This window comes from Salvelinus sp. IW2-2015, unplaced genomic scaffold, assembly GCF_002910315.2.
Source record: "Salvelinus sp. IW2-2015 unplaced genomic scaffold, ASM291031v2 Un_scaffold649, whole genome shotgun sequence".
NCBI classification, from domain to species: domain Eukaryota; kingdom Metazoa; phylum Chordata; class Actinopteri; order Salmoniformes; family Salmonidae; genus Salvelinus; species Salvelinus sp. IW2-2015.
Genome location: NW_019942589.1, coordinates 69090 through 79565, shown reverse-complemented (window position 1 = coordinate 79565; position 10476 = coordinate 69090).

Sequence of the window (10476 nt, the reverse complement as noted above, 5' to 3'; positions counted from 1 at the left end):
TTCAGTGTTCACGCGGAATGCTTGCCGTCAATCCACGGTTTCTTTTTATGTTTGGGAATGTTTTAATCGTTGCTGTGGGTACGACATCGTCAATGCACTTCCTAATGAACTCGCTCACCGAATCAGCATATTCGTCAATGTTGTTGTTGGACGCAATGCGGAACATATTCCAATCCGCGTGATCGAAGCAGTCTTGAAGCGTGGAATCAGATTGGTCGGACCAGCGTTGAACAGACCTGAGCGAGGGAGCTTGTTGTTTTAGTTTCTGTTTGTAGGCTGGAAGCAACAAAATGGAGTAGTGGTCAGCTTTTCCGAAAGGAGGGCGGGGGAGGGCCTTATATGCGTCGCGGAAGTTAGTATAACAATGATCCAAGGTTTTACCAGCCCTGGTAGCACAATCGATATGCTGATAGAATTTAGGGAGTTTTGTTTTCAGATTAGCCTTGTTGAAATCCCCAGCTACGATGAATGCAGCCTCAGGGTGTGTGGTTTCCAGTTTACAAAGAGTCAGATAAAGTTCGTTCAGGGCCATCAATGTGTCTGCTTGGGGGGGAATATATACGGCTGTGATTATAATCGAAATCAATGTGTGGTTTGGATATGTGGAACAAATTAACTTGTTATGTACAGTACTTTGACTTGAAACACACAATTCTTCAAATTAAAAGAAAAGTAAGTAGGCTACAGTGTACATGCTATTTGTTAATTAGTAACAATACATCATTCATTATGAAAGTATTGCTTAAGTAACGTCATATGTACTGTACTTATCGGAAGAAAAAAACATTACTGAGTTACAGTATGCTAACATTAAAGAARCAACACATACCAAATTGAATCGGAAAATAGTTTCACTGACTTCGTACCAATTCCCTGAATTCAAATATAAAAAAAAAAAAAGATGCTACCCAGGATCTGTATGACCAACCTCAGACCAACAACCATACACCAACAACAGTTGATGATGTCTGATCCATTTATACACACARACACTATCAGGTATGAAGGTAAGACTTAGATGCAGACAACGTCGAATTAACAATGGTTTAATAACGGGGCAAAGGTACAGGTCGGCAGGCAGGCTCGGGGGCAGGCAGAGTGGTCAAGCAGGTGGGCTCAGAGTCAGGACAGGCAATGGTCAAAACCAGGAGGGCGACAAAAAGAGAGACTGGAAAAAGCAGGAGCTGAGACACAAAACGCTGGTTGACTTGACAAACAAGACGAACTGGCAACAGACAAACAGAGAACACAGGTATAAATACACAGGCGATAATGGGGAAGATGGGTGACACCTGGATGGGGGTGGAGACAATCACAAAGACAGTTGAAACAGATCAGGGTGTGACACACACACATACACACACACTGTAAATGATCTGCTAGGGTCCATTGACAGACTACATTTCAAGAAGGTAAAAATAGCTTTGCAGCAGACGTACACCACCTCAAAAGAATTTCCAGAAATCATTTCACTTTTTTTCAATGCCAAAATCACTATTTAAAAGGAGAGGAAAATACCCAGAACCAATGTCATTATTTTAAGTCATTCTGCTAAATAATTGGGTTGAATTAGAAAATAGCTTTATCCATAGCAATGTTGTTAGCATTAACTGCAGAAGGTCATTTTGTGACCTGCTCATTAGCCACAATGGCTGGCAAACTATTTATAGCAGAAAATATGGATTGAACCATTTGGCTGCTAAAGAACCAGCCCGGCAGACAGGAGTGTGAAACAATTCTCTGTAGTCGGAGCAGTCTGAATATAGCACTGGTCTACTGCAGGCCTATGTGTATAAAAATCACAAATTAACATTTAAACAAGTATGCTGTTTTAAAGGGATAGTTTTATGACATTATAACAAGAATAGTTTCCTGACAGTAGCTAGATGTCATTCCAATTGGTGACAGATTTTCATGTGAATATTCTAAAATACACAGAAAATATGTTCATTTTCCCACCAGTGGTATGTTTCCATCAAATGGACTTGWTGCAGATAAAAATCAGTGTGTAGTGCACACAGAATGTACTTTTTCGCTAAAGTGTTCATGTACCAAATKAAAATTTAAAGTTCAAAGTGTTTCCATTGCATTTTCAACTCCACCAATAGTTTTATCACAAACTGTTGCATTAAATAGCAAATGTGCCTCCTCTGGTCTTGGCACCTGTGCCCTAGCCAACAGCTCGCATATACGGTGTGGGTATGCTGTGCAGGTTGGCTAGTCTACATGATGAGATTATTATGGATAAGAGCGAGAATATTTTGATTTGTCAAATGGCAGTCAAGCATCGATCATCATGTCYCCGGAATAAGACCCTCAATATTTATTGGAAAGCAGCATCAAGCTCATCACTGTGCACTTTCACCACCCTATGAAGTTCATCATAATTTATTTAATCTGTAGCCTAATAAACTGTGTAGCTTCCCAATTTGTTCTTATGCGATATGACTTTACTTTCGTAAAAACTGTGGATGGAAACGGGGTTATTGTAGCAATTTCTTCATGTTTTTTTTTTCTCAAAAGGAGTCCATGGAATCAGCTGTTTCAATAGGTCATGTCAGCATATTGCTAATATTAGCATCCCATTGGTTTCCATTCATTTGTTTAGATATGCCCAGAAAAATATTGAACATCGATTGTATTTCATGARGGTATGATATCACTACAGCTGCCGTAGATCTCATTTAATAAGAAATACTTTCGAACACAAATCATTACTTGAAACGATCAAAAGTTGGACAAGAGCTCCTCTCCCTTGCCTCCCAAGGCTGAACAAGAAGCTTAAAAGTGAGGGYAAAATGCACATAAAGAGAGTTACAAAATTTGGGCTAGAAATCGTTTTAAACGTTTCAAACATTGATTTCAACTTGAGAGCCTGTCAAATATAATTGTGTCAGAGTCAGACAATGGTTCTGCCTTTACATCTGCCACGTTTCAAGATCTAATGGGAATAAAGACATGTTCCCGATCAGTGGTCCCCTGCCACCGTGCATGCATTTTTTGTGGGAAATTAGCATAGGCCTACTAGTCACAACAAATGCAACGGTGCTTTCTGAGTTGTMGATAGCGGACTGAAATAGAGGCCATGGGCCTGCATATGCCATTTTATTCAATTGTATTGTATTGTTTAGGAGTGCCGGAGGTTGGTCTACTCTATTGACTGGATAATAATTTTTTTGCAGTGTTATTTTGTTGTTGTTGCTTTAGTTGAGAAATCAGAGCGGGAGAGACAAAGAGGGGAAGTACAGTTCAGAAACTTCCATATTGGGGATTCAATCCCCGTCATTGAGGGGCATGTCTAGTCCGGGGGTGGCTGTGTTGACCTTTAAAAAAAAAAAAAATGTTTTTGTTTTTGTGACAATCGGTAAAACTAAAGCTAAATAATACATTTTGTGTGCACCACGTCATCACGCACTGATTTTTTATCCTCAACAAGTCAGTTTGGTGGAAATACACCACTGGTGGGAAAATGTGAATATATTTCTTAAAGTGGATTTTGGAATATTAGCATGAAAATCTGTTGCCAATTGGATGAAAACCTAGCTACTAAGCATATTTTCATCCACAGTTTTTATGCAAATAAACTCATATCTTATTTTAAAAAAATAATGACAGCTTTGACAGAAACAGGAAGTTTTTGCTAGTTAGACATGGGATCTTTTTGTGTAGGTAAAATTAATTATGCTGGAAATGGRGGTGGAAACGCCTTTATGGGTAAATATTGGTATAATAACCATCATATATAAAAGTACATTTGGAGTCATGATGATATGGTGTGTCGTCCTCCCACTACCACTTGGGAAACCATGCAGTTCATTAGGCTACAGATGAATTAAGATGTGATGAACTTCACAGGGTGATGAAAGTGCACGTGATGAGTGTGATCCTGCTATCCAATAAATACTGAGGGTCTTATTCTGGTGACATTATGATCGATGCTTGACCTCCATTTGACAAATAAAATATTCTCGCTTTTATCCATAATAATCTGATCATGTAGACTGGCCAACCCGCATAGCCTACCTGCACTGTATTTGTAAACTGTTGGCTAGAGCGCAAGTGCCAAGCCCAGAGTAGGCGCATTTGCTATTTAATGCAACAGTTTTTGTGACAAAACTTGAAGTTGAAAATGTGATGGAAGCACATTGAACTTTTATCAACAAGTGTGCATATTTTCTTTATGCGTATTTTAGAATATTCGCATACAAATCTGTCTCCAATTGGATGGATACCTAGCTATAGACATGGACTTTCCTTTCCTCGCAGAATGACCAATCTATATTTCCCCCCTGAATGTTTTTATCTCGAGGAAAATGGTCTTTAGATAATTGTATTTGATAAWTGCAAACATCAAAGCTTAATATAGAAAGCCTCAACTATTGCCACATTACATGCTGCAGTCAGCGTTATAGTGAAACAGTCTTTTTGAGAGTCATGTGAGTCCTAGTCTCACCTCAAATGGGACAAACCAAACGCCGAATGCTTGTGTCTGCTCTGCGAGACAAGCGATTTGCCATCAAGTGCACCCATGCGGCCGAGATATCTCGTTGTGAATTGCAGTAGGCTACTGTACACTAGGGGCGGATTTTAACCTCGCAACTCTCGAAGCACCACTAATCTGCGGATGACATTCAGGCATAGACCACTACTGGATTTATTTCCAGAAATTATTTCCGCTATTGAACCGAAAACGTAAAAACAGCAAGGACATTATCAGGCTAGAATAAGACAATAGACAAAACGTATTCGGGTATGACGGTTAAAATGCCGGTTGGCATTGTGTCACTGCACTGGCGTTGCAATTTATTGTAGCTATGCAGACTTTAATACTGCATTTGCCCACAGATTCCATCCACCAGTACTGCCTGACATTATCCACGAGCGTGTCCGGGTAGTCTATTGCAGTCATTTTTGCTTAAACGGTTTGTAGGGGACAAAACATGTGGGAATCTAATGTTGACAACTAAGCTGTTTTGGGAGATATTTTATATCGGCCAAATATTATCGGCGAGATACAGTGAGTATGGCATGTGTGTTATGACATTTGTATCTAACMGGTATGTTTTAATTTGATGCAGTGATGCGAGTTGCGGTAAATAAAGCCGTTCCCCCATAACACGCATGCGTCCTAACAGGTGTAAATTGCACGATATGCAATGGCATCTGAAGTAGCCCTATGCATGGTAGAAAAGACCCCTCATGTTCGTGTAAACCCCTCGCTATTTAGAATAATACAATGCATCCAAGGATGGAGAATTATAGGCTAAATGAAATCATATCAAGTTTTAGGTTATAATTATAGGGCTATGATACGGATCCTTTTTCTATTTGAAGAATACACCACATGTGCAGATAAGCAAATGTAATCATATTTGTTCATGTCTATTCTATTTGCTTGTGATTATTCCGGTTTATATGTATTCCACTTTTTGGTCASAACATGGGCTGGATACACTTGTCTAGATACCAGGTTTGGGCTCAATTCGAATTGAAGGCAGTGTATCTAGTGTATACAGTAAACATTTTGTACATTTTGTAAATATGTGATCGTTACAAGCAAAAACATCTCATTTGCAAATAGTAGAAGTAAGGACAAACATGGGTCAACTACAGGTGCAGTCAGATATTATGCTAAAATGAGTGATGGCAAACAGAATGTGAAAGGATAGTTCACCGAAAACACATCTCATTTCATGCATAACATAAATTAATGTATCGATAGGTGGGATGTTCTGTCATGTTGCTTATTCCTATCCAAACCTTTCAGATCTGCATTAGTGCCTAACAGGTTGTTTCTGGACAAGTCTATAGCTTTTTAAAACCAAGCAGCAGCCCCTACATCTAGGTAGTTATGAGGCAATATGGCTAGAAGTAGGTTTGTAGAGCACTTTGGGTTGGGATTTGCTTTTKTTAATACAGGGCTTTCTATACTATTATTAGGAGGTATTGGTTGCATCCCAAATGGCACCCCCATATAGTGCCCTATGGGTCCTGGTCAAAGTAGAGCACTTCAAAGGGAATAGGGTGCCATTTGGGACACAGCCACACTATTAATGGGAGGTATACTTCTTCCTGCTCATTGTTTCCATGGCACATCTGAGATCTGACTACAGTTGAAGTCGGAAGATTACATACACTTAGGTTGGAGTCATTAAAACTCATTAAAACTCATTTCAACCACTCCACAAATGTCTTGTTAACAAACTATAGTTTTGGCAAGTCGYTTAGGACATCTACTTTGTTCATGACACAAGTAATTTTTCAAACAATTGTTTACAGACAGATTATTTCACTTATAATTCACTGTATCACAATTCCAGTGGGTCAGAAGTGTACCTATACTAAGTTGACTGTGCCTTTAAACAGCTTGGGAAAATTCCAGAAAATTATGTTATGGCTTTAGAAGCTTCTGATAGGCTATTGACATAATTTGAGTCAATTGGAGGTGTACCTGTGGATGTATTTCAAGGCCTACTTCAAACTCAGTGCCTCTTTGCTTGACATCATGGGAAAATCAAAAGATAATCCAAGACTGCAAAAAAAATTGTAGACCTGACCATCGTTATGTCTGGAGAAAAAGGGGAGTTTGCAAGCCGAAGACACCATCCCAACCGTGAAGCACGGGGTGGCAGCATCATGTTGTGGGGGTGCTTTGCTGCAGGAGAGACTGGTGCACTTTACAAATAGATGGCATCACGAGGAAGGAAAATTATGTGGATTATTTGAAGCAACATCTCAAGACATCAGTCAGGAAGTTAAAGCTGGTCGCAAATGGGTCTTCCAAATGGACAATGACCCCAAGCATACTTCCAAAGTTGTGGCAAAATGGCTTAAAGGACAACAAAGTCAAGGTATTGGAGTGGCCATCACAAAGCCTTGACCTCAATCCTATAGAAAATGTGTGGGCAGAACTGAAAAAGCGTGTGCGAGCAATGAGGCCTACAAACCTGACTCAGTTACACCAGCTCTGTCAGGAGGAATGGGCCAAAATTCACCCAACTTATTGTGGGAAGATTGTGTAAGGCTGGCCAAAACATTTGACGCAAGTTAAACAATTTAAAGGCAATGATACCAAATACTAATTGAGTGTATGTAAACTTCTGACCCACTGGGAATGTGATGAAAGAAATAAAAGCTGAAATAAGTAATTCTCTCTACTATTTTTCTGACATTTCACATTCTTAAAATAAAGTGGTGATCCTAATTGACCTAAGACAGGGACTTTTTACTAGGATTAAATGTCAGGAATTGTGAAAAACTGAGTTTAAATGTATTTGGCTAAGGTGTATGTAAACTTCCGACTTCAACTGTATATTGTCAGACAGAAGGATAATAACCATCAAATATTATAGAATATAAACTATTATGTGTTATATACAGTAGCAGTGTCTTTATGGATTAGACACACTAAAGTGATAGTCCATAGGCAACTGTTAGAGAAGAGGATGAGAAAAGTTTACCGGTAAGACTTTGCATTAATTTGCACTTATACCTGTGTATTACTGTACTTACTACAATAACAACATTGTAATAACATATTGTTTTAGTAATGCTTTACAATCACGTAGGGATAGAGATGGAGTTCAATATAGAATATAGTGTAATTACAGTGTTATTACACTCATATAAGAGCAACCTAATGTTTTATAATGTGCTTATGGGTTACCTACCTGTAGGATATTAGGTATATTACTTGGGTCGAGGCCTAATCCTACTTCATATGGAATTAATTCTGTGGATTCCTGGAAAGCATCATGACTCGGCAGCATCACAGCTCAGCAACAAGAACAATAACCTGTCCTGTCTGTAATGTTTCAGAGTGCAGGGAAACTGGGTTTTGGTCAATTTGAATTGAAGGCAGTCAATTCAGAAAGTGATTTCAATAAAAAATAAAAACATTGAACAATTTTTGAAATGTATATACTATATATTAAAAAGTATGTGGACACCCCTTCAAATTAGTCAATTCGGGTATTTCAGCCACACCTGTTGCTGACAGATGTATAAAATCTAGCAGACAGCGATGCAATCTCCATAGACAAACATTGGCAGTAGAATGGCCTTACTGAAGAGCTCAGTGACTTTCAATGTGGCACTGTCACAGGATGCCACCTTTCCAACAAGTCAGTTCGTCGAATCTCTGCCCTGCTAGATCTGCCCCGGTCAACTGTAAGTGCTGTTATTGTGAAGAGGAAACATCTAGGAGCAACACCGGCTCAGCAGCGATGTGGTACCCACACAAGCTCACAGAATGGGCCCTCCGAGTGCTAATGCGTGTAAAAAATAATCTGTCCTCGTTTGCAACACTCACTCCCAAGTTCCAAACTGCCTCTGGAAGCAACGTCAGCATAAGGACTGTTCATTGGCAGCTTCATGAAATGGGTTTCCATGGCCGAGCAGCCGCACACAAGCCTAAGATCACCATGCGCATGAGTGATGTATAGCCATTGGACTCTGGAGCAGTGGTAATGCGTTATCTGGAGTGATGAATCACGCWTCACCATCTGTCAGTCTGACGGATGAATCTGGGTTTGGCGGCTGCCAGGAGAACGCTACCTGCCTGAATGCATAGTGCTAACTGTAAAGTTTGGTGGAGGAATAATGGTCTGGGGCTGTTTTTCATGGTTCGGGCTAGACCCCTTAGTTCCAGTGAAGGGAAATCTTAAGGCTACAGCATACAATGGCGTTCTAGACGATCCTGTGCTTCCAACTTTGTGGCAACAGTTTGGGGAAGGCCCTTTCCCATTTTAGCATGACAATGCCCCTGTGCACAAAGCGAGGTCCATACAGAAATGGTTTGTTGAGATTGGTGTGGAAGATCTTGACTGGCCTGCACAGAGCCCTGACCTCAACCACACCGAACACCTTTGGGATGAATTGGAACGTTGACTGCGAGCCAGACCTTATCGCCCAACATCAGTGCCCAACCTCACTAATTATCTTGTGGCTGAATGGAAGCAAGTCCCCCGCAGCAATGTTCCAACATCTAGTTGAAAGCCTTTCCAGAAGAGTGGAGGCTGTTATAGTAGCAAAGGGGGTACCAACTCCATATTGATGCCCATGATGTTCGACGAGCAGGTGTCCACATACTTCTGGTCATGTAGTGTATCTTCTACTTTTCAGTTTATTGAGAAGTCATTGTAAATAGATGCCCTTTTTTCAATTATTGGATTGGAATGTCAGTTTACTTCCAGAATCGACTGACTGACTGTTCCATTCAAATTGACCACAACCCTGCAGGGAGCCTCATTGGCCTAGTTAGCTAGCTATATGTGCTGTTTTGGCATGGGGAGTATCCAGACTTTCACACAGTCCTAATGGGATTAAACAATGTGATGAAATGCCAGGGGGTACTGTATTTTTCAGTGCTGTGACAACCCGTGACTTGAAAAGCAGCAAATGCCTGTGAACTGGCTGTTGAATCTGTGCCCAAGTAATCTATACAGTTGTAACGTTGTCCACCCAGCTCACATCAATCACAACACAGAGAAGCTATTGCAACCGTAGGCCTAGTCTCTATGGTCACTTACTGTAATTCATCATCTAGATTCTATTTAGGTGTATGTAAAATAAAATCATAAGACTTTGAGAAATGTATAAAGGCATGGAATAAAACAATGGCAGTAACGCAACATGATAGCAGGGGCAATTTTAAGATGTATTTTTATGGGGGGCCAGAGGGGGACCAAGCACCAGTCAGGGGTGGCCATGGGAACTCAGGAAACTGTATCACAAATAGTGTTGACAATTGGCTTGAACTATGATGCGTTTTATTGAAAAACTGTTTCAACTGTTCATTTGTATCTGCCCCTAATATGTTCAAAAAATCMATTTGAAAATGCACACAGGGAAAATATTAAGTTTGATACATGTTAACTTAAGTGGTAACTCACTGGTATGGAATTTTATCAACATTTGAAAGCAGTAGGGCAACTCACTTTAAAATGAATGTCAAACAAAAACCAATGATTGCAAAGTTAAACCATACAACTATATGCACAATTAATACTTTTAACAATTCCCAAATGTTTTTTTTTTTTTTTTTTACAAAAGCACATTTACTTGAAGGACAGTGCAGATGCAAAGTTTGGTAACAGAATGACGGTTTGTGCTGTTTGTGCCGTCATTGCCCAAAGTTTTTTTTAAAGCCAATGATTTGTCCCATCTCTCTTCCTCTCTTTAGACTTGGTCCCATTGTCATTCAATGTCCAATAGTGCTATTCAAAAGCTTCCTTATGGATCAGCCTGGAAATGACTTCAATGGATCTTTTTGGAAGTGCGAGGCAGGGATGTAATGGATTGGTCCCATGGCCTGCTAGCTCCCTCTTCCCAGTATGTCCAGCTGTGGCAAGCRTCCCCCACTCTCCGGAGAAGGTAAACAACAGCTCCCATCACACAAGTCACTAAATCCTACCTAACCCAATGTCTGATCATAACCAGTGGCCAAGTGCTATTCACTCTCTAAGATGTGCATGG